Consider the following 25,293-nt stretch of genomic DNA (forward strand, 5'->3'; position numbering starts at 1 on the left):
AAAGAAACGAAATTGAGTTATTTGTAGTGAGGTGGATGGACCTAGAGTTTGTCATACAGAGTGAAGTATGTCAGAAAGAGAAAAACAAATACCATATGCTAACACATATATATGGGATCTAAAAAAAAAAAAAAAAGGTTCTGAAGAACCTAGGGGCAGAACAGGAATAAAGACGCAGATGTACAGAATAGATTTGAGGACACGGGGAGGGGGAAACGTAAGCTGGGACAAAGTGAGAGAGTGGCATGGACATATATACACTGTGAAATGTAAAATAGATAGCTAGTGGGAAGCAGCCGCATAGCACAGGGAGATCAGCTCAGTGCTTTGTGATCACCTAGAGGGGTGGGATAGTGAGGGTGGGAGGGAGGCGCAAGAGGGAGGGGATATGGGGATATGTATATGCATATAGCTGATTCACTTTCTTATACAGCAGAAACGAACGCAGCATTGTAAAGCAATTATACTCCAATAAAGATGTTAAAAATAAAATGTTAGGAACAAAAAAATAAAAAAATAGAGCATAGAAGTTTAAAGGTGCATTTTCTTGGAATCTATGTGTAGAGCTAAACTGAAACACTGAGCAAGGAAGTTGGTGAAATTTGTGCATGGTTTTGACTGAATTTTTAACAAGCCTTTTTTGGGCAGTAGAATTCCTGTTACAGTGTTTTAAACCTAAATCCTCTTTCTGTAAGGCACAGCATTAGCAATTCATTGCCTTGTAAGTGACTTATTAAGGAAATATTTTATCGTATGACTATGAGCTTCAATTTTAGGTCATCAGTCTATTTCAACTCAAGTTCTAGAAGTGTTAAAGAGAATCTGGCCAAATCACCATACTATAAATTATTTGAAAGTATCACATCTGGAGTCAGCCTCAAAAACACTGTGGTCTAATCTAGATTCTCAGAAAATGCCATGTAATGTTACTGTAATTAGATCACATGGGCAGCAATTGTGTGAACCAGCGATGACTCAACTCTGAGGTAATTCAGGAGTTACTGGCACTTGTGTGGTCTTTTTAATGCCAGCTGCTGTTCCAGTTGGCCTAGTACAGATAAAGTATGTCCCACCATGAAGGGGGGAGCTGTGAAGGAGCAGAAGAGCATTAGAATGGTATTTAACCTGAAGATTTTGACCATTTGTTTAGCAAAAAAATATATTTAACGCCCATTGTGTGAAGACTTAAAGATGCAGACAGTCCTTGTCCTCAGGATGCTCACAACAAATTGAGGAATGAAAATAAAGGAATTACATTACACAGTTAATGGGAGTATAAATGAAGTTCTATAGAATTTCAGATTTTTACGGCAGTTACTCTAATTTGTAGGAACCATAATACATCAATAACTTCATTTTCTACCTGGGAAGTTGTGGCACTTGGATTTATAATAACTCTAGGAAGTTTCTTTTTTTATTTATGTATGTATGTATGTATGGCTGTGTTCGGTCTTTGTTGCTGCGTGCGGGCTTTCTCTGGTTGTGGCATGTGGGGGCTACTCTTCCTTGCGGTGCGTGGGCTTCTCATTGCGGTGGCTTCTCTCGTTGCGGAACACGGGCTCTAGGCACGTAGGCTTCAGCAGTTGTGGCATGTGGGCTCAGTAGTTGTGGCTCACAGGCTTAGTTGCTCTGCAGCATGTGGGATCCTCCTGGGCCAGGGCTCAAACCCGTGTCCCCTGCATTGGCAGACGGATTCTTTTTTTTTTTTTTTGGATTACCAACTGGTTTTATTTGTTTATTTTTAACATCTTTATTGGAGTATAATTGCTTTACAATGGTGCGTTAGTGTCTGCTTTATAACAGAGTGAATCAGCTATACATATACACATATCCCCATATCTCCTCCCTCTTGCATCTCCCTCCCACCCTCCATATCCCACCCCTCTAGGTGGTCACAAAGCACTGAGCTGATCTCCCTGTGCTATGCGGCTGCTTCCCACTAGCTATCTATTTTACATTTGGTAGTGTATATATGTCCATGCCACTCTCTCACTTCGTCCCAGCTTACCCTTACCCCTCCCCGTATCCTAAAGTCCATTCTCTAGTAGGTCTGCATCTTTATTCCTGTCCTGCCCCTAGGTTCTTCAGAACATTTTTTTTTTTTTAGATTCCATATATATGTGTTAGCATATGGTATTTGTTTTTCTCTTTCTGACTTACTTCACTCTGTATGACAGACTCTAGGTCCATCCACCTCACTACAAATAACTCAATTTCGTTTCTTTTTATGGCTGAGTAATATTCCATTGTATATATGTGCTATGTTTTCTTTATCCATTCATATCAATTTTGCTTATCTTCTCAAAGAACCAGCTTTTAGTTTTATTGATCTTTGCTATTGTTTCCTTCATTTCTTTTTCATTTATTTCTGATCTGATCTTTATGATTTCTTTCTTTCTGCTAACTTTGGAGTTTTTTTATTCTTCTTTCTCTAATTGCTTTAGATGTAAGGTTAGGTTGTTTATTTGAGATGTTTCTTGAGGTAGGATTGTATTGCTATAAAGTTGCTTCTTATAACTGCTTTTGCTGCATCCCATAGGTTTTTGCGTCATCGTGTTTTCATTGTCATTTGTTTCTAGGTATTTTTTGATTTCCTCTTTGATTTCTTCAGTGATCTCTTGGTTATTAAGCGGTGTATTGTTTAACCTCCATGGGCAGGCGGATTCTTAACCACTGTGCCACCAGGGAAGTCCCAAGAAGTTTCTTGATTCTTTTTTTTTTTTCTTTCTCTGCAGTTTTGACCAAATTATGTCAACTAAACAGAGAACTAAAGAGTACCATAAATTTTATGGAGTGTATGGGTCCAAAGTTAAGGTTTGGGGGCTGTATTAGAGTTTCCCAGATAAACGGAACCAGTAGAATCTATGTCTAGAGGGGGACAGATGTATAAGTAATCGACTCATGCCATTGTAGAGGCTGGAAAGGCTGGGACAGCAGGCAGGAGCTTCGGGCAAGAGCTGGTGGTGCAGTCTTGAGTCTGAAGGCTGGAAACTCAGGCAGCCTTTCTGGGTTTTACCTTCTGGAGGCAGGACCCCTCAGGAAACCTCCCTCTTTACTCTTAAGGTCTTCGAATGACTGCATGAGGCCTGCCCACATTAGGAAGGGTGATCTCTTTTACACAAAGTCTACTGATGTAAATGTTAAGCACATCTAAAACATAACTTTCCAGCTACGTCTAGACTAGTGTTTGACCAAACAGCTGCTCACCATGGTCTGGCCAAGTTGACACATAACATTAACCATCTCAGGGCCACATGCATCTCTGTCGTCTTCAGTGTCTTTAAGACGTCGCATCATGAATGAAGCACGAATGTTCACGGGTCAGAGTTCATTCTCTTAAACTGTCCTGGGTTTCAACTTTAGCTTCCTGCCATCTGAGGGCTGTCCTGAGACCTCTGGGTCACCCTGCTTGTCTCTATTTGCTGAAGTTTGAAAGTAAATGAAGTTAATCCAACCAAGCTTGCCCCAGCAATATAATTATTTTGACTGATTTACATATTTTGACACGTCTCATAAAGCAGATATTTTTTTTCCAAAATCATCAGTGTGATATAAAATCGTGACAGAGGATGTGAAGTGGGAGGGAAGCTGTTATATGGTCATTTTTCTTGCTTGAAGTAATTCACTTGGAAACATTGTCAAAACAATCTGTGGCAAAGTCTGTGCAGTGCCATTTCACGTGGGTTTAATTATTGTACCCCAAAAAACCCAAACACACATATGATATTATTCTAGCATCTCAGAAAATCGACCTGTAATAACAGGAAATCCGGGACCTCTTTTATTTAGTCTCCCTATAACAACAATTGGTTCCAGCTTCACCAGGGTAAGGGAAAAAACATAAAATTGGTGACAGCTACAATAATACTGCCTCGGCTAGATTAAACTCAATAGCAAAGCTGATCTGATGCCCTAAGACACTTTTTTAAACTCACATTCACTCACTGTTATGGGCTTGCTTTATGGTTTCTTTCTTTTCATGCTCAGTAACTATGAAAGTGCTGATGAATGCCAGGGTGATGCCAAGTAATATGTTTTGTTCATTTTTGTTTTCCCCCAGATACCACCTCTGCCAAAACAACCACTGCAAAGACCCATTTTGGTGTCATTCTTAGGTCATTCTGAAAAGGATGTACGGTGTCACTGGGTTTCTCCAGTGGCTAAAGTCTAGACTAGCCTAGACTCTAGGAGTCTAAAGATAGCTCTGGCCAGGGTCCAGACAACATTTACAACTGGCTCAGATAGCTGGGCCCCACTCCCAGATTTTGATGAAGTAGGTCTGGGGTGGGACCTGAGAATTTGCATTTCTAATAAAGTCCCAGGTCTGGACCATACTTTGAGAATCACTCTTCTATGTGTATCAGAGAGAAAATATATTAGGTTAAATCAACCTTGTTATAAGACTCAGGGGTTTCTACTGATTGTCCATTTTGTTTCATTCATCTATTCGTTTATTTTAGTGGAACCTACTATATGGGTAGGTATAAAAAAAAACAACACTGTCATCAAAGAACTTAAAATCTATTTTTTTTTTTTTAAGAAGAGCAAAAAGAAGCACATAAGGAAAAGTCATGTGATAATGCAAAGCAATACACAATTTTGTGCCAAATGCTTCAGCCTTTCCTGATGCCCTTGAGCAAGCCGACCTCTAAAAGGAAACAAGTTAATCCTGGCTTGCTCCATTGCGGACCAAAAAAAGAAAAAAGAAGCACGTTCCACTTTGGGGGGTTGACAGTTACTATAATCAGAAGTGGTGGGGTGATTTTCTGGCTTAGGCTCATATATTCCAACTCAGCAGTCAACTTACTCCTCTGATGGAGCATGAAATTGAAGCAATATGGCCTCCCAGCTGCAGGACCAGCTTTGTGGGATCTGGGCCCAGGGCACTGCTCAAGGACCACGTGAATGACAGAGGCTCTGATGTCTCGAGATTTTCATCCTGGTTGGTGGGCAGTGGAGGGGGGCCTCCGGCTCTCTTGGAGCCAGGTTGCTGGGATTCTACTCTGATTCCTTTGCCCAGCAGCAGTTCTGCCCTTTGTCCTTTCTGGAAACCTCACACACAGAGCACTTTTAATATTGCATTGATGAGCTGCCCCGGCCCCCTGGGAGGTCCTGGCCCCCCCAGCATCTCCCTGAGGGCAGGTTCCCTTTCATTTTCTGGGAGGTCACTGCCCTGGACTCTTCTCCCCTGGCTGTGATCTCGGGGATCCTGCCCTAGACTCTTGCTCACAGCTGTTTGGGGCTTAAGTCAAATCCAAAAGAATACATGCAAAGCCATGCAGAAGCCAGGAATGGTACAGCTGGACACACCTCCCTTAAACATCATTGTACTCCCCTGATCAAAACCCCGCTGCTAACTATTTTCAGCTCTGGCTCAGAGGCCTGGCTTTCAAAGCCCCTCCCTACCAAACACATAGCCTCTGTTTCCGAGGGTGGCTCTGCTTGGCCTCACTCACCGTTTTGTCCCTCCTTTGTGTGGGCTCGTGTCCCCCAGCACACTCCACTGTTCCTCTTCCTTGTGAGGGGCGCTGGATGGCAGTGATGGTCAGTAGCACACAGCTTCCCACTTAATTCCTCTCTCAGGCTCTCCCGGGAAGCTCCCTCCCCCCAACCAGAATGCAGAAGTTATTACACTTGACCGTTCAGTGTCTCTTCATATTTTGAAGCCCCAGCCTTCACTGTGACTGTATTTGGATAAAGGGCCTTGATGGAGGTGATTAAGTTTAAATGAGGTCATATGGGTGGAGCCCTGATCCAATGAGATTAGTGTCCTTACTTAAAAGAAGAGACAAGAGCCGCTCTCTCGCTCTCTCCCTCTCGCTATCTCACTCACTTGCCCTTTCTATTGCTCTCTCACTCTCTGTATCACTCTCTCACTCTCTGTATCACTCTCTCACTCTCTGTATCACTCTCTCTCGCGCTCTGTGTGCACAGGCCCTGAGGAAAGGCCATGTGAGAACAGAGAGAAGGAGGCTGTCTGCAACTCAGAGTTCTCACCAGACATGAGCCCCTGCTGGCACCTTGACCTTGGACTTTCAGTCTCCAGAACTAAGAGAAAATAACTTTCTGTTGTTTAAGCCATGCAGCCTGTCTGAGCTGAGACAGGAGGATTCGTTCAGGTTTGGGAAGTGCTGGAAGGACCCCTGCAGGGACCCACTTTTGCCCCAGAGGGATTTCCCTCACTGTGGTTCTTTCTTTGTGAGTTCAGGTTTCAAAAGTTAGAAAAATAATAGCCGTAGCAGCAATTTTTAAAAAGCCCTTATGAGTAAGTGGACGAATTTAAAGTTCAAAACAAGTTAACAATTTTTTAAAATTGTACAGTTTAAAAATAACATTGGGAAAGGGTTGTCTTAGATCAATGCTCTGGTTGGTGCATGAAATATGAGTCCATTGATAAAACCTGGAGTGAATTGGGTCTGCTTTACATCTGCACATTATTGACACTGACTTTTATCCCTGTCAGAAGCAGCACACTGTTTACTTGTTGTTGTTGAGCAAAATCACATTGTTGGCAAGTGTTGGCTACAGTCTCAGACAGTTCTAGGCAGAGCATTAGGGCATCAGCCCTGAGAATGGACACACTGAAGGGACATTAGTTACCAGTAGAGGCGCTGATCCACCTCATCAGTAGAATCGATACATTATCATGGAATCCACTTGGTGGCAGCTGGGGATGGTCTTTAGGGTGGAGTCGGGAACAAAACATGATGGCAGTCAACCCGTTGCTTCTCCACCACCTCCTCGTGTGTGTTTCCCCGTTAGCTAACTGAAGACTTGGTGTTCTCCATGGTTCACACAAGCAAGAAATGTGTCATGAAATAAGGTAGTGAATTGAAAGAGTGCCCAGTATTTTTCAATAAAGCCAGACGGAGACACCTTGGAAATGACCAATTCCTCTAGCCTCTTCACTTGACAAATGGAAAGGAAATAATCTGCAAAATGATTTGTGGGGGTGAACGTGGTAGCCTTAGGAAACTTGTCTTAAACTAAGTGGATTTTTTTTCTTTTTATCTTAATTGCTCGTTTCACCCTGACTTTCATCTTTATTCTCAATGTCTTATGAGGCTTTACAGCTTTTTTTGGTAGCTAGACATTCCAGGAAGCAGCCATTATTTTTTTCTTGGGAAAAAAGGCGGAGGGCGTGATATTTCTTAAGAAGGAAATGTTAACCAACCACTCTGTCAGTGATGATATTTCTTAATAAGGGAATGGAGGGATTTTATTAATATGTTCAGATAAGATTAGCAGCATCAGCAAACAGGATTCTTGGCAACATACAGCAGAGCAGAACAGTTCTCCTTTCTCAGGACAGTGCAGCACTTTTTTCCTATTTACTCTGTTATTGGGGCTCTTTCCAAACACGTGTGTAGAGCCTGTACTAAGGATTTAACTGGCTGTGTGTGTGTATATATATGTTTAAAGCTGTTTAGTGACATAGTACTTCTGTCCTCTTCGGTTACTTTTTTATGTCTCTGCTTAAATTTCACAGCATTTCTAAAGATGAGTATAATTAGGTTACTAGTAAATGATACATATGAGCCTTAAGCAAACCTGTTCAATATTAAAGTGACCTCACCTCTCCCCCTGGAAATTTCCTATCTAAATGGTCACGAGAGGCAAGTGGCCTGTTAAAATAAAGAAGGCTGTGAAAAAGCTATGCCTTCGGAGCAGAGGTCAGAGGTCATGACTCACGGGTCCTAGGTGAGGGTGACTGACTGGGGACAAGGGCTCTGGACAAGAGTCCCAAAGTAGCGGCCTGAAAAGCTCTGCCGTAGACCGTTTTACTCATTAGGTTGGATTTTGTATTTGACTTTCTTGGGGGAGAAGAAAGTTTGAAAACCTGACAGTGTGTTCCAGAATTTAACAGGCTCTTAATCTGTGCTGTTTAAAAAAAAAACAAACAAAAAGAACAAAATCTGTTGACAACCTGTGTTCCCCTCTTTTGTTCCCCCTTATCTTTCTTTCAATTGATTGATTCGTTTGCGCACCTGTGCTTACCCAGCCTTCTGGAAGTCTCCACTTCAGCCAGTACGGGTTCTTCTCTCCAGAGCAGGACCCTCACTCCCTCCTCGTCTCTTGCTCGAATCCGCCCTTAGTCCTGTTCTCTGCCACAGGCTCCGCAGACAGTGCCATTTCTTCTCTAAACCCTGCGGTACCGCCGACTTGGGGGTTACGATCTCGAACAACCTTGTACCTTTGGGGGGAACTGGTGCGCGTGTCTTACCCCGAAATTTTAAACTCCTTTGTTGGGAGGAACCGGGTTCTCATCATCTTTCATGTCCTTGGTACATAAGAATTCTGTGCACCCCGTAGGCATTCAGCAAGGACTCGGTGACTAGATTGAGGCCCAGGGGACCTAGCTTCCAAGCGTCCCTTAACCTCGGCTCACTTACCCCAGCAGAGGCCTCGCTCCGTGGATCCAGGGCCTCTCAAGGCTCTGTGCCCCTGGAGCCCATCCTTCAACGCCTCTGCATCCCAGGCTGGCGTGTGTGCGGCGCCATGGGAGAGGGAAGAAGCGGGGCCCAGCGGCTGCCCCGGGAGCTCTGGCGGCCCTTGGTTCAGCAGCAGCCTTGAGCGCAGGCAAAGCAGGGCAGCTGCTGCGCCTCCCGTTCCGGATCGTGCGCTCATCGGCTCTGGGGCCGGGCACGCATGGGGAGCTGGGAATGCTGAGAAGTGCAGTCCCATCTTAGTTGAGCCGATGCAGCATGAAGGCAAGAATCTGCAAATGGATAAAGAGCCCCATAAACATTGCAGACCATTTCATCTTTGTTTTAAACGTAAGCTTTTTTGTAAAATGGACTTAAGCGTGGAGTACCTGTTTCCTTGGATACTACCACTTAAGGGAAACAAACAAAAAAAACCCCAAAATCCCAGTGTGACTTGGAGAAGTTACAAGCTATGATGATACATTAATTCTCCAAATAATTACTAGTTTCAGAACTGATTGGAGCATCCTAAAAATGACTAGTTCTCTGAGCAGAAGTGTAATTAAATTCTGACACACAAGGTCATTGCCAGGCCATCTACTTGTTCACGCCACAGGGCCTCTGCCTTTAATGTTGCATAAACCTTTGTTTGTCTTCTGCAGCTGGGTCATATTCAGTAAGTAATTACAGCATATCTGATGAAGGTCACTCCCAGAGCTTCCATTAATCATCTCCAGGAAAGGAGGCTGGAGAGGCCAGCGTTACTGCAGGTCACTTTCTCCTGTCCCGATGATCCGAGGTCTCCTCGTGCTCTAGGCTCCATCACGGACCCCGCTTTAATCGCTCCTGGAAGTCAGAACACAGCTGGGCCTGAACACCCCAGGGACTTGTCCATAGCTGGGATTTGTCTCCGTTGAGATCTCGGGTGTGCTCTGAGGACAAGATGCCTTGTCTGTATTTCACGTGTTTCCCAAGAGAGCCCAGCCCAAGGCCATGGCAGCTAGGTCAGCTGAGACATCATTCAAGGCAGGAATCAGACAGGAGACCAGGTGTCAGAGGTAAGAGGGGTGGAGGTCCTGGGGCAGGTGTAGCTCACCTGGAAGCTTGCAGAGCTAAGGCCTGCAGACCGGGGTTCTGAGTGAACCCTGGAAATGATGAGATTCTGAATAACCTGAGATGCCTAGCAAGTGCCTTTCATGAGCCAGGCTGCAGGCAGCAAAGCTTCCCTCTGGCACTGTCTGCAATACCCCCAAGCTCCTGAGCTCTGGTTTTCCTGCCAAGACGGGACTTCATTTATAACGGATGGAGTTGGTCTGTTTTTTCAGGATGTCCAAGCTGCGACCGTACACTGACTTCCCTTCACACAATATAAGGAATGACTCTAGGTCAGTGGCATTCACACATGATACAGCAACATTTTTTTTTTTTCCAACTTCTACACATTCTGAATGGAACCGAAGATTTCCACTGTAAGTTAGCTCTGTAGCTGTTTCTAAAGCAACTACGTGGTCTGCTTTGATTGCTGTCCTTTCTACTCTTTCTGAAATCGAAGAGAAGTTGTGCCAGAGAGCTGGCACAAGAACCAGACCCTTGAATTATGACATTGGACCTGGGCTTCTGGAGTAGAAACTTAATATCACCTTTTGGCAAACGTAACAGGAGAGACCACTAGGGGTGAGGGTGTAGGTTGTGGGGGTCCTTGTGCAGCTGTAAGTGACTGTAACATACCTGTTAAAACTTGTCATCACATTCAGCTCACTCTCCCAAGAGCCAAGGATCCATTTGTTCTTTTAAACTTTTAGTCTTTTACCTTTGAGTGCAGGGTAATCAACAGATCTTCCTGTTGAAAGATTTTTTAAAAAGAAAAAAAGTTTCGAATTTTGAAACGATTTGTTACTAAATGTCCCATTGTTAGAGCAGAACGGGTAAAACTGGCCACATGTATACGTTAAAATATGAAGAGCACACACGCCTGTTTGTTAAGTTGGTGGGGAGAGAATAAAACGAAGGTCTGAGCCAGAGGAATCCAAGAAATTGTGTCCTCCAACCGTCTTATTATATGAATGCCTTTAAACCAATGCCTGGATTAATGAAGGCCCATGCTGGTTACTGGCAGAGAACTGGAATTTGAATTCTTTCTTGAAGACATTTCCACATAGTGACTGGGCCACACCCTGAACCCCCAGGAATCTTTCCCCATCATCTGCCTCCACAGACTGTCCTATCTAGCATGGACGAGACTGGTCACCCGTGCTGCACCGTGGGACACCTTCTCATCACCTTGTCACATAAAATCTCTGATGTAATAGGGAAAGAAGAGATCCTAGTAGCTCGTGGATATCTGGCAGGTCTAACTGTTGAGTCCTCAAGAGTTGGCCATTTCGGCCTCTCATTCTTCATGGAGCTCATCTCTTATCAGAAGTCCTCTGGCCTCCTTGCCTCTTGGACCAGTGACCCAAAGGAAAGTGAGAATGACATAAACACTGTCAATAACAAATAGCTGTTTTGGTTGCTCAAAGGACCTCTGGCCCACAGTGAAGTCAAGAAATGCTTTGTCTGAGATGGATATTCTGTTTTTAAGCCAGACGATCATTTAAAACAGACTGTGTAACAAAGTCAACACACAGTGGAATAATTGAATGTGATGAACTGTACTTAGGTTTTAAAAATCGGACATAAGAGACAGAAAATGATGGGCCAGCTCCCCTCCCTAATTCCTTTACTCCAGGTCAAGCTTCCGATCTGGAAGGTACACTCCCATTTCACTGAACATTGATCAGTAACCAAAATTTTCTCCTAGATGCCTGTTGTCCACAGCAGTAGCTTATCCGACATCTGGAAGGGCACGGAAAGCTTCTCCATCATGGGCCATGCTTTACGATACCACAGATAGGTTTTATTTACACTTCCAGGACTGCTCCTTGGGCCTCCAAGTCACCACAGTGGTGACAGGGCCTGCAGTGTTGGAGTCTGTGGCTGACCAAGGTTACTGAAAACAGTGGTGGCATTTCAGTATCACTTGTCAGAGTTTGGGGCTCAGCAGCAGAAGACAGCCTACGAGGCAGTATCTGCTCACCTAAAAAGTATGCTTTTCCCAAATAAAAATGGTATCTGGGGCTGGTCTGGATTCCGCCCCAAACCTTCTCCCCTTTCCTTCGCCACTGGAGCAGGAAGGATTTTAGTGGCTTGAGTTCCTGATGCTGCTGACAAGGCACTGTTGGCATCTCTCAGCAGCTGTAACTCTGTGCCCACTTCTAAGGCGGGGCTGTCGCTGCATCTGCCTTACATATGCCTGGCTTGTGTTACAGTCTCTCTGGTTGAGTGTGACTGTAAGCATCTCTTGGGGCCTCAGTTTCCTCATCTGTCAAGTGAGAGGGTCCCCCATGCCCCTGAGGTCTGTGATGTTACGTGTGCCTGTGCTCAGATGGGGTTGAGTTGCATCGGCTGAGCTGTAGTGTACCTTTGCCCCTTCTCAAAGTAATGACTGTGATTAAATAAGCAGAGACTCTCCCCCAGTTTGTTTGGCTCCAGATGAGTAGAACAGGGACCGTTAAAAAATTGTCTCATTAATTTGGCTGGGACTTTGCTGTCTTTTACTGATGCCAGGATTAGGATGGTCACCCTTCTGATGCTACACCCACTGCAACCAGCTTTAGCTAGTGGGGATGTCTCCCGGCACACGCAGATCTCCCCCAACAGGCTGTATGAGTGTAGCTGTGTAATTAGTAGAGACTGTTTTCTCCATCTCCATCCTATCTCCCCAGTGTTACTATTTTATCTTTGTGTGGCTGGACACATAGGACAATTATATGATCAGAGGAAGACCAGCTTCAATTCAAGCGGGAAAACTGTACCCGTAGCCAAGTCTGAACATGCATTTCAAGGACATAGATAAACAGCATTTCTTTTTCCCAAAATGATTGATTACATGGTTCTTTTATTAAAAAGGCAAAAAAAAAAAAAAAAAAGGCAAGTGAAAATACTCCAACACGTTTTCCATAGGCTGCCACTTAGCATTTAATTGTGATACAAAATTAATTTGATCAAGTATTTTCCTTTTTGATTTAGACAACTTCCAAGAGTAATCTTTGCATACCTGTTAGAAAAACGGCGTTGGAACTATTGCCAACTCTGACGTACACTTCTTTCGAATTATTAAGTGAACAAATGGATACTTAGGATAGCTGAAGAGAAGGAGCTGGCGGATTGCTTCCAGACACCACCAGAATCAAGATGCACATCAACAGGAGGAATGTCTTTGTTAAGACATATAATCTTGCCAAAAACTGGATGAAGAGTTAGAAAAGTTCATTCTCTACATCCCAGATAGTCCATGAACTGACCCGCTGGTGAAACATTTTACACGTGTTACCTCAGTGATCACAATAAACACAAAAGCATAAATACGCTGGGGAAAACATGGCCACAGGATTTTGCAGCTCTTTCCATCAAGAGCTGGAGTCCATTTCCCCGCCCTCATGGCTTCCTCTGGCCAGTAGAATGTGACACAAGTGCTGACATGCCTAGACCACAAGAGGCCTGACAGCTTCTGCCTTCACCCTCTTGGAATGTTCCTGCCCCCGTGAAGGAAGCCCAGTCTAGACAACTAAATGATGAGAGGCTCATGGAGAGAGAGGCCCAGATGACAGCCAGCATCCAGGCACCAGCCGTGTGAATGAGTACATCTTACACCCTCCAGCCCTAGACCAGCTGCCCAGATGACCAGAGCCGTGAGTGAGCCAAGGCAAGAATTGCCCAGCTCAAATGGAGAATAATGATCAAATAAGTAATGGTGGTTTTCAGCCACTGAGTTTTGGGGTGATTTGTTACACAGCAATAGATAACTGATACATATCCCCACGATCCAGGTGAAGAAACTGAGGATCTGGAAGGTTAAGTAACTTGCCCAAGGATTGTAGAGGCAATAAGTGGCAGAATCATGATCTGAACTAGATCTTTATAACTTCAGATTCTCATTGGCTTGTCCAAAAACTATCCCACTTCAGTTAAAAAAGTCCTGAAATGCTGGCAAGGTAAAGTTTTTTTTAAAGGACTAGTCTCTTATAAACAGATGATAAGGACAAGTTTTAAAACATAATTTTGTTTTGTTTTAGTCTTTATTTTTCTGTTTCTCTTCAGTAGGAAGTGTTTCCCAAAACACCTCTGGAGACTGCTGTTCGGGAGCAGGATTCTTGAGCTTACAGGATTTTTCAGCTGCTGATTTTCTAGCGTCGTGGGGCCTGAGCAAGCGTAACTCATCTGAGGTCGGGGCTTTCTAATTATAAGGACTTTCTAGTCCAATCTACTTAATGAAGGAAAATATTCACCAGGGAAGGCAGCCTGCTCTAGAAGTTGGTACTTTGAAGTTTGTGAAGTACAGTCACCCCTTGGTTATCCCCAGAGGATTGGTTCTAAAATCCAGGGATGCTCAAGTCGGCCCTCCGTATCTGCAGTTCCACATCCTCACCTTCAACCAATCAGCAATCCTGTAACACTGTCATATTTTTTAAAATTTTTATTGGAGTATAGTTGCTTTACAATGTTGTTAGTTTCTACTGTACAGCAAAGTGAATCAGCTATATTGTATACATATATCTCCTCTTTTTTGGATTTCCTTCCCATTTAGGTCATTGCAGAGCATTGAGTAGAGTTCCCTGTGCTATACCGTAGGTTCTCGTTAGAATACTGTAGTATTTATTGAAAACATCTGCCTGTGAGTGGAGCCGCACAGTTCAGACCCAAGCTGTTCAAGGGTCAGCTGTATTTTGGGTGAGGGTCCTTCTGAGGAGCTAGGCCATTAATTAGGGGTCAGGAAACCTTTTCCGTGAAGGACCAGATAGTATTTTAGGCTTTTCAGGCCAAATGGTCACGGTCACAACTACTCAGTTCTGCCGTTGTAGCTTGTAATTAGCCACAGGCAGTATGTAAACAAGTGAATGTAGCTGTGTTCCAATAAAACTTTATTTACAAAAACAGATGGTGGGCTGCATTTGGCCAATGGCTCATAGTTTGCCAACTCCTAAATTAGAGGAAGCCTGCCACCCACCAAGAGACCACCTGTCACTGTGCTGCTGGTCTAGGTGTCTGTAGGGGCTGAATGATCACATAGCTTCCAGGTAGCTGCTGTGTAGACAAACTAGAGCTAGGAGTCAGTACAGCCCATAGGATCAGACCGCAAGGGATGCTTTCTAAGGGTTCATGGGAACACCCCTTCCAGTAGTGCTATCATTCCAGTGGACTCCCGAGAAAGCCAGGTGGCAGGCACATGGGCATGGCAGCCAGCCAGCCACGTGGCACAGGGGAGCTTCCTCAGCTGTGTCCTTGGGCAGAGTTCTTTGAGTCTCAGTATGCTTATCTATATAAGGGGGAGGACGGTGAGGAACAGACTCCGCAAAATGTGTGGGCTCTTTATGCCACGCTGGCGTGGTCTTCACCCCATGCTTGTGGAGTGCCATCATCGCCCAATGTGGGGAGCACCTGTAGATGATGAAAGCGGTTATTGCCCACGGGCTTGGCTGGGGGCGAGCTAATGGCCTGGCTGGGCCCTGTATCTCTGCAGCGCTGTTGACTGCCGACCTTGCTTGTTCGTCTGATAGTCTGAGTTTGGGCATCTCTCCCGTGGCATTCACTCAGTCGGTGATAGAGGCAGTGGGGCAAGTGGGAGCTCAGTGCTTGCTGTTCCCAAGGGCTTAAGCAGCTGAGTGAAAGGTTATGTTCCTGGGCCCAGGCATAGCAGATGGAGTTTATTTTTAAAATCAACCTCAATCAGTGAGATCATATATCACATGCTCTTAATTCAGTTTGCTTTTAGGGACCATTTTCTATCTCTCCATAGGGTGCCCATTAATGTTTGCTCCTTCTAACTGCAGTGTGTCTAATTCAGTAATTTTGCTGGAATTTGCTTGGAGATGGTGGAATAAGAATTAGAGTAGCTTAGCTAATTCATCACAGTGAATGTAGATTTTATTTTCACCAATGTTACATTTCTGGAATACTGCCATATTTTAATCAGATGTTGCCATTTCGAAGTGTGGATTATTTTATATTTTAAAAGCACCCATAAAACAGTCTGATCTATATTTCCAAGTGAAATGAAGAGGCTCGCAGTGCAAAGTATCTTTCTTTTGGTTATACTCTTAGTTTTAAGGACTTCCTGCAAATCGTTTGTCAGTCCATGATTTCCTTTTCTGCGGTAGTAGCTGATTTTCCCTATTTGGGGTTTATCAGGAGACTTCCTGGGTTTTTCCTTCCATAATTGTTCCCTGCCAGATCTGAAAGGCATCTTAGTGATTAGCCATACCCTGCAATCCCTACCCTTACCCTTTTATAGACCAGAAAATCCAAGCCACCTTCCTAAGGTTTCCGTTAGATGTTGTCATGGGCTGAATGTTTAGGTCCTCCCCAAAATTCATGTGTTGAAATCCTAGCCTTCAGTGTGACAGTATTTGGAGGTGGGGCCTTTGGGTAATTATTAGTTTGTGAGGATAGAGCTCATGAATGGAATTGATGTCTTTATAAGAAGAAAGGAGAGGGCTTCCCTGGTGGCTCAGTGGTTAAGAATCTGCCTGCCAATGTAGGGGATACAGGTTCAAGCCCTGGTCCGGGAAGATCCCACATGCCATGGAGCAACTAAGCCCGTGCACCACAACTACTGAGCCTGCGCTCTAGAGCCCATGAGCCACAACTACTGAGACCGTGAGCCACAACTACAGAAGCCCCTGCACGTAGAGCCCGTGCTCTGCAACAAGAGAAGCCACCACAATGAGAAGCCTGCGCACTGCAGCGAAGAGTAGCCCCCGCTCGCCGCAACTAGAGAAAGACTGCACGCAGCAACGAAGACCCAACACAGCCAAATATAAAAACAAACAAATAAATAAATAAATTAAAAAAAAAAAAGAAAGGAGAGTTTGTTCTCTCTCTCTCTCCCCTCCCCCCCCCACCATGTGCGAGCACAGCTAGAAGGTGGCCACCTGCCCGCACGCCAGGAGGTGGGCTCTCACCAGACACTGGATCTGCTGGTACCTCCATCTTGGACTTCCCAGCCTCCAGAACCATTGAGAAATTGCTGTTAAAGCCATCCAGTCTGTGGTAACTTATTATAGCCGCTTGAACTAAGACAGATGTAGTTCACTCTATTTGGATAATGGAAACCATAGCAGTCTGAAAGTGTCCACGTAATTCTAGTTTCTCACCAGTGCAAATGCTCCCACTTGTACTCATAACAAGGACACCTTTCTTCTCAAAGAAAGAACAATGGGCTGAGCGTAAAGAGGAAGCTTAATGTCTTAGCCCTGGTGAACCACTAACCAGCCGTATGGTCTGGACCCTAGTTGCCGTATTCATAAGACGAGACAACCACCTTGGATGAGCTCGAGTCCTCTCTAGCACTCCTGAGCATTTGACCGTCAGATAGTTGGCGTCATGATGGCACAGCTGCTAAGACATTTTCAGTTTAGTGTTAAGCACTTAAAACCTCTTAATGGCTATTTCTTCATCTGTGGGGCGAATAAAAGTACAATGTGTTAAAGTCTTCAAAATCTTGGCTGAGATGCCCAATGCTTGTCTTTTGGTTGGGTTATCCTTCCCTGAAGGAGCCAGGACCATTTCCGATTGCTATACATATAACAGCAGCAGCAACCTAACCAGGGTCAGTCCTCCTGGTGGCCCCAGCGCACTGCCTCTGCTGGCATGTTTCTGGGCACTGCGCAAGCAGCCTGTGCCGTCCGGGGCTCTGGAGACCCCTGGAGGTCCAGCGATCACTTTCTCAGTTTGGATGATGTAGAGAATGTGGCCCAAAGTATTGTCAGCACTTACTATTTCAAAATTGTCTTCAGCTGGAAGCAAATAATTTCCTGTGTTGAAATATTTATCTGGTGTATGACCCATGTCCCATTAGTACTTTAGTGAGCTGTGAGATGTTAGTCATCTGATGTCACCTTTTGTTTTTCATGCTAATTTAAGGGGCTCTGTTCTGATGATGCCCTAATCAGACTCTTCAAAATCATCCTCCCTTCTGAGGTCCATCTTCTCCCTCCTGTGGCTTCTGTACACTTCAGCTGAGAGTCTCCGTTGAGATCTTGAAAACCAAGCTCATCTTATCCCCTCAGTCAGCTTACTTTCCCAGTTTTAATTCCTGCCGGGAGCTCTGCCACTGACTCGAAGGTAAGCTCTGCACTTCAGTTCTGTGACAGCTCTGCCTGGCCTCTACTTGCTTTTCTCCACCACCGTGTCCAGTCCAAGTCCCGTCTTGTTTTCCTCCAGGGCGTTTCGTCCTTTTCTCTCCCCCTCTCATTACCACATGCCTACAGTATAGTCATGGTCCTTGACTCTACTTCTTCAACCCTCTCCAGTTTTCCTGTTCAAAAAAATCTTCCTGGTGTTCTCATTGCCAACTTAAATCAATCTGAAGCTCTCTGTTTGGTTTTGAAAGTCCTGGATATTTTCACACTCGTGGTCCAGTGTGGAAATGTGATTGGTTCTGGGCAGGTGCCAAACTGTTTCCCTTGCCTCCTGCTTCTGTGCCTTCATTCACGGCGCTCCCTTCGCTTGGAATACCCTCCAGCGTCCCCATACCCATCTGTCCACTCAAATTTCACTCTTTCCAGTGCCCCCAAACTTTGCTATCCTTTGAATTTCTTCTCGTTTGCCGTATAGTACAAATCACACATCGCCTGGGCTTGTTAGCTACTTATTTCACATGGATGAGCATGCTCTCCTTTGCTAGGTTGTAATCCAGTAGCTGTCATGGCCACACTACCACCATAAAACAACGGCAAACTCTCCCACGTGACGAGTAGCCAGTGCCCTACTGGTAGTGACCCTGGGAGCTTCAGCCGCTGAGCTTTGAGGCTGTTTCCTCACACAGGTTGTGGCCCATCTCTGTTCTTTCAGGGTGATTCCTATCCCTAACTTGATCTGCAGAGCGGTTCTCCTTTCCTTGGCCTGAGGGTTATACTGATCTTGGTTACCAGGCACAGAGCCATAGATTTTCTGCTGGTCAGAGGCCCCCAGGTTGCCTCTTTCTGTTATCTTTTGCATTGAGGCCGATACCCCAAGTTCCTTCTGTGTCTCATGCTTAGAGCACACCCTTGGCAAAAGGAGCCACCCACTAGGGTTAGAGAATGTGAGTGGTGTTTCAGTAATCCCAGGTGTTCATGCTGGGAATGGATGGAGAATTGAGATACAAACAGAACCATCCTATGTCCTTCCAAGGACAGTAGGATGAAGAGACAGGAAGGAAAAGGAGGGATACATGGGAAAAGGACGGTGAAGAGCACATCCCCCAGCAAGAGGCGGGCTGGCCGGGCACTCGTGTCTCAGTCTTCCCCATGATTCTCTGAGCTCTATGTAGAGAACGACTAGCTTCCAGTTAAGACACTTGACACAGCCTAAGAGGTTTCCTGGAGGTGAAAGTGGACAGATGAATGAATTCATTGGTCTTCTTCCCTCCAGACAAGAAGAGCTGATGGCAAAATCTTGGCCGTTCCTTGGCTTAACCAAATGTCCCCCAGCAGAGCCCCGTGGGAAGCGCTGTCATCTGTCCCCATCTGGAGACTTAAAGTCCGCACATGGACCACCTCCCCTTGTGTGTGGCTGTCACTCTCCTGTGGACCTAGTTGACCTTTTGGACCCAAACATTTCCCAGGAAGGTGTTGGTAGGAGGACAGGGCTCCAAATGAGGAGGAAAAACTTAGGTTTAATGTCAGGAAAAGCCTTGGACCATTGGAGGCATAAGCCTCCTGAGGTGTGCTCTCAAATGAGAGCTTTAAATGAAAAGGTGTCCCTTAGTTTTCTAGAGTCCTCTGCGGACAAAGATGTTTCTTGAAGTGTAAGACTAGTGAGAGCAATATAGTCTCCCCCTTTTAAAGTAAGCATGATTCTTTGCCCAAATCCACGCTGGCCGCCCTCAAATAAATGACTGGATTTTCATGGTGTTCCTGAGCACAGGTACTGCTTCCCAAGGTTTCCTGTTAGACATCTCTCACCCACTTTCTCCTGAGGGAATTGAGGGAAAGAAGAAATTGCAGAGGCCAAGTGTCAAAATAGATAGATAACCCCGCCCCCCCCAAAGTTAATTAACATTTTAGTGCCACAACTTTAGAATAGCATGAAGGGACTCCTGTAGCCAACTTTCAGGGATCAAAACTGCCCTGTTTCCTGCAGGCATGTAAGCTGTGGGCTGAACCAAACAGGTGATTTCTTATCACAGACGGAAACTCCTGAGGTTTCTATCTGCTGTTCCTTTCAGATATCTCAGAGGTCACAAGTAATGAGCGATTACCAAGTCCTTTTCATTCTGTTGTGGAAATCCCTCCCCCCTCTCTTGCCTTTTTCATTCTTCTAACCACAGCCCCAGGGCTCCTATTTCAAACTCCAAATACTGCTCCCCTGGACATTGACGGTATTTTACTAACAGCTTTACCTGCCACCTTCCCCATTTTATTCCCCATTTTACTCCCAAGTTAATCTTCATAAACCAGATCTCATTAGGCTACTCCCTACTAATTAAGTCCAGACGCCTCCATTTGGCACTGGGTGTGCCCTTGACCTGTGGCCCGCAGTGACATTTCCAGTGTTCAGAGTGCACATATGGCTGTGACACACATCCTCACCCAAGAGCCATGTGCGTGTGATTCCCTCTGCCCGATGACTCGGCATGTACCGCCTTCACGTCCAAGTTCCATCAGTTCTAGAGGCTCAGCCCACATGGCGCCACCTCCAGGAGCCTGGTTCTTTCTCACCCTCCCCGCTCCGGAGCCTCATCTCTCCTTGGACCACGACCATTTCCAACCTCAAGTTATGGTGGTTTGTTATCACATCTCAGTGGATTATAATCTCACTATGGCCAGAGCCCATGTTCTAATGCTTTGTGAATCTGGCTACTCCAAAGCGTCTTACTCGTATAAGCATCTAATTAATAATTGTTGATAGAATAGGTAAGTCCATGAATTTTTATTTTATTCAGTAAAATGTCTTAGGCGTGCATTAAAAACCCTTTATTTTTGCATCTTACAGCTATTCATATCTTTATATGTCTAGAAATGTCCATGAATTAATGAATTATTGGTGTAAGCCAGATAATGCAGGAGTTCAAAATAACAATAGCATAACAGCTTTTTTCCCCTCAATGAGTGTAAAGTAAATCCTTTCAAGACATTGTCTTAGCAGCAGAGGAAAAGAGCAAGCCCTAGAGACTGGATAAAATGAGATCACTGTGGATAACCCAAGATCCTGTTGATTTAGATAATAAATTGACTTAAAATTTCTATACACATAAAACCTGGAAGATTAACAAAAAAATTTGACTAATCTTTTGTCATACAGAAGATTAACATGTTTAAAATGCTGACTGGGAAAAACATTTACAGAATATATAATGGGACAAAAGATTAACATTCCTCAAATATAACAAGTTTCTACAAATCAATAAGAAAGAAAAAACTGGATCAAGGATTTTGTTATCTATTGCTGTTGAACAAACTACACAAAATGTACTGGCCCGAGTGAACACTGAGTATTATAGGTCATGATTCTGTAGTCTGAGACTGGGCCCAGCTGAGTTTTTTTTTCCCCATGTGGTGTCCACAGGAGCTGGAATGTCCTAGATGGCTTCTCACTAACGTGCCTGGGGCCTCAGCTGGGCTGACTGGAACAGCGAGGCCTCTCTCTTTCTCTGAGGTCTTTCTTGCAAGGAAGCTGGACCTTTCCATGGTGGCTTAGGGTTCTGAGAGTGAGCTTTCCAAATGGAACAGCCTCACTGTGCAAGCACTTATCAAGCCTCTGTTTGTATCATGCTTGCTAATATCCCATTGGTCAGAGCAAGTCACATGGTGTAGTGGGTGATCACACAGGAGCGTGAACGTGAGGTATGATCCACTGTAGGTCCCCAGTGGAACAGTCTACTACAGGTAGGGCAGGCAAGTCACTGAAGAAATAGGAATGACTAATAAACACTAAAAATGCACATTTCTTTAGCGGTCAGGTAATACCAATAAAAATCATGAAACTGCTTTCATCTGGAAATTGATGAATGTGCAGTATCTAGTTGATATCTAGTGTTGACAAGCTTATGGGAGAATCTCATACATTTCCCTGGGAGTATAAATTACTGTGGCCTTTTTAAAAGGTTATTTGGCAGCGCCTATCAAAATATAAAATGTGCATGACTCAGCAAATTCCACTTCTACATCTAAAAATACTCCCACAGGTTCCCCAGAATGTATTATATGGGGATGTTTATGTATCATTATTTGTAATGGCAATAAAAGCAGAACACAAAAGTCCACCACTAAGAGAATGGGTAAATTATGATAAATCTATTCAATGAATATTGAACAGCCATATTAAAATTAGTTAAATCTGTATGTACTGATGTGGAATGATATCAGATATGTTGTTGAGTAGAAAAATATGCATTATGTCACCATTTTCATGAAAACAAAAATTTGGGGTTAAGTACACACTCTAGAATGAGAAGTGGAATTGGGAGTGCGTTTTTACTTTTTGGTGTTTTATGAGCTTCTGATTATTTGCAACTTTTTTACAATGAGTACGTATTCTCATGATGGGCAAAAAAAAGGGAAAAAATGGAGGCCACTTAAAAATACGTATGTAGGTACACATCATGCACACATATGAATAGATATATACACAGAGAGAGAGGAAGAGACAGTATGAGAGGAAGAGACAGTATAAGAGGAAGTAGGAGAAAGTTACTCAGATCCTGAAGATCTTCTGCCCGTGGAACCTCTCTTGACCTCTTGTTCTCTCTCCAGTGCCCTCCAGGCTTATTCTCTATTGTTCTGGAAAACTAAAGGTCTGTGAGTCACTTGGAATTCATGTAATAAAAGGCATGTTTTCATGATTTAATTTTGAGCTTTTAGCGTTGCACATTGATTCTATTAACATAAAGCTTTACAAAGATTTTTTTTCCCCGTGTCTGGAATACATATTAGGAATGAAGACTTTTAGAAAATGTGACTCATTAGCATACCCGTTGTTCAGTTAGATGTTCCATGTGGCATAACCTACTCAGGGTCCTCTGACACCAGCGTGCAGTGAGTACAAGCCAAACCAGGGGCTTCTCCTTGGAAAGGATAATGGAAAAATGGGCCCTTTAATATCCAGACTCACTCTGGTGTGGTCATAAGCCAGACTGGCATTTGTGTGGTGCATTTCCTTCTTCTGATACAGAAACAGATCATGGTAGTCTCCTCCCCTCTTCCATGTTCTCTCCTCATCTCCTTAGTAAGGAACCCTGAGAGCAGTGTCATTAACTTCTCGTTTTGTGCTGTAAGGCTCTTTAAGCCACACCAATGGAAAAAGACAGGACCTGGAAGAAAGGATTTTTTTCTCTTCTCGTTCAGAGCTTCTGCAAGGTCAGGTGTGCATGAGATGCAAGAGTTAAAGTCTCATTTAGTTGGAAAAGATGATTTGCAAGGTGGTGTCAAATCTTGCCATGTTTGTGAGGAAGAAGCAATGGTGTAGAAAGATGCTGATAGTTTTTATTTCATGATGGAGGGGTTAATTTCCTTAAAGTTTCTTTATTAATAAAAAGCAACTTGAAGCAATGTGGTTTTCACAGACAAACATGTTTAGAACTATTACACCTTGGTTTATAGTTACCTAGAAGGGATTGATTAAGCTTTAAGGAGGACCAAAGGTAGCACAGAGAAAGTCTGGTTTCTTGGAGTTAGGAAAAGTACTCACTATGTAGCTGACAAAATATATTAAAGTTCCTGTTATGCCTTGAAATGAGCCGTTTGTGTATTATCCTTATTCTCCTGGGTATTTTATACATTGTTTCAATCTTTGTGCTTTATGCAGTATAAACAGCAAAATTTAGCCAGTACTCAATATTTTCTATGGAAAGTATTTTTATATACTGGAAAAAAAAATCCTGCTTCTAGAATACCTGTGTTCCAGCTTTTGTATTTTGTGGGAAAGATGCTGCTATTCATGTAATACAGCCCAAGAGTCCCAGAACTGTGAGAACTTGTCATTTCAGAGTCTCACATTACTGGTTTCATAGATAACAATCCTTGTAATAGTTTGTCTTAAAAAACCTTAACTGCCATCGTGTTTTCCTGTTGAGACAAGTTGCCTAACTTACCTGAAAAACATATATGCATAATTAAACTCTTTCCTTCTTACCCTAAAATATTAGCTATAGAAAAATTTATTTTAAGTCTTTCTGGATGAAAGGAAAGAAAAATAAAACTACCTAACATTGCATCTTTCATTTAAAACTCTTTCCCTAAGTAGTGTTTAATGAGGGTTTGCGTAGGCCTGCCACAGACTTCTAGAGTCTTTACCAGGATTTCTCCAGGTGTGATCCGGCGTAGGGGTGTCACTTATGCAGGGTCCTAGTTTCCCCCGCCCCCATCAAGGACAGGGCCATGGACTCTGCATTTTAAACTACTCCCAGGTCATTTTTAGTGTACAGGGCACTATGAAAGATTTAGGATTGAACTAGGAAAATCTAGGACTCCTTGAAGGAAGCCAAAGTTCTGAGGAGAATTCTAGTTAATGCTTGCTGGCTTGTTCCTTAAAAAATTTTATAGAACTATTCAGCAAGAGGGAAGAGGTCACTTCTGGGTGGCCTGGGTTTGGCGGGATCTTGGAGAAATCGGTCTTCCTCCCTAGTGGGGCTTGAGAGGTTAGCAGGGATGGGGACACCGACTGTGGCCAAGGGAAGGGGGACGTTGGCAGGTCAGCGCTTGGAGGAGGTTCAGTCCCCTGGGGCACTTCCACAGGGGCCCTGGGGGCACCAGGAGGAGAGGGAGCTGGAATTACTGCTGAGGAGGGGGGAAAGGCATCTGTGGTCGGTGGTGCTTCCCCACTCTAAAGCGCTCCAGCCCTGCCTGCCTTGGACTGTCTTGGCCAGACACATTTTAGGAGGGCTACTAGTTTCCCAGCAATATGACAGGAATGCTTTAAAATGGTGCTTACCTCTTCTAGTGTATTTCATTTTTCAGAGGGGCACAAGAACATTAAGAATGACTTTCTTACCAGTTGTACTAAAGGGATAATATCATTTCTCCTGATCCATTATGGTATTTTTTTCAGATTCTTTTCCCATATATAGGTTATTACAGAATATTAAGTACAGCTCCCTGTGCTATACAGTAGGTCCTTGTTGATTAGCTATTTGAAATATAGTAGTGTGTGTATGTTAATCCCAAACTCCTAATTTATCCCTCCTCCCCACGTTTCTCCTTTGGTAACCATAAGTTTGTTTTCAAAATCTGTGAGTCTGTTTCTGTTTTGTAAAGAAGTTCATTTACATCATTTTTAAATTAGATTCCACAGATGAGTGATATCATGGTATTTGTCTTTCTCTGATTTACTCCACTTAGTATGATATTCTCTAGGTCCATCCATGTGGCTGCAAATGGCATTGTTTAGTTCTTTTCTATGGCTGAGTAATATTCCATTTTATATATGTACCACATCTTCTTTATCCATATGGTATTATTTTTAAACATCGATATATAATTTTTAAAAACTGTTGTCTTCAGTTTTCGTAATTTCATATCTCTGGTGCTTTAGGTTTGCACTGAGAACAGACTTCTGCCTTTGTATGAGAACTAATAATATATGTGGGCAACTTGTCCATAGAAATTCTGGAATCTCATGTTTGGAAAGGTGATTAGAGCTCCCACTAACCAAAGAGCCCTTAAATTCTTTAAACTTTCTAGATGGGCATATACCAATACAAGACATTATTTAGCAGTAGTGACCCAAACTGCACTGAGAAAGGGAAGTTCTTTAAGGGACAGCTCTAAATGGAAGGAAGATTTCTTAATTAAGCAGCTGTCTGTCTCTTGGCATCTTGGCTCCAATGCTGACCTTGGTGAGAGCGGCT

The 25,293-nt window shown here is 43.9% G+C and overlaps 1 protein-coding gene and 1 long non-coding RNA gene across 3 annotated transcripts in view; one reads left to right on the forward strand and one right to left on the reverse strand.

Moving 5' to 3' along the window:
* CCBE1 (collagen and calcium binding EGF domains 1) overlaps positions 1-25,293 on the forward strand; it is a 244,194-nt gene that overhangs the window by 108,106 nt on the left and 110,795 nt on the right. The window lies entirely within an intron of this gene.
* LOC309639997 overlaps positions 13,927-25,293 on the reverse strand; it is a 28,521-nt gene continuing 17,154 nt past the window's right edge. The window contains exon 2 of the long non-coding RNA XR_014251974.1: positions 13,927-25,291. This is a non-coding gene — a long non-coding RNA (uncharacterized lncRNA). The remainder of the gene's footprint in view (positions 25,292-25,293) is intronic.

This window comes from Balaenoptera physalus, assembly GCF_965194825.1.
Source record: "Balaenoptera physalus genome assembly, chromosome: 12".
NCBI classification, from domain to species: domain Eukaryota; kingdom Metazoa; phylum Chordata; class Mammalia; order Artiodactyla; family Balaenopteridae; genus Balaenoptera; species Balaenoptera physalus.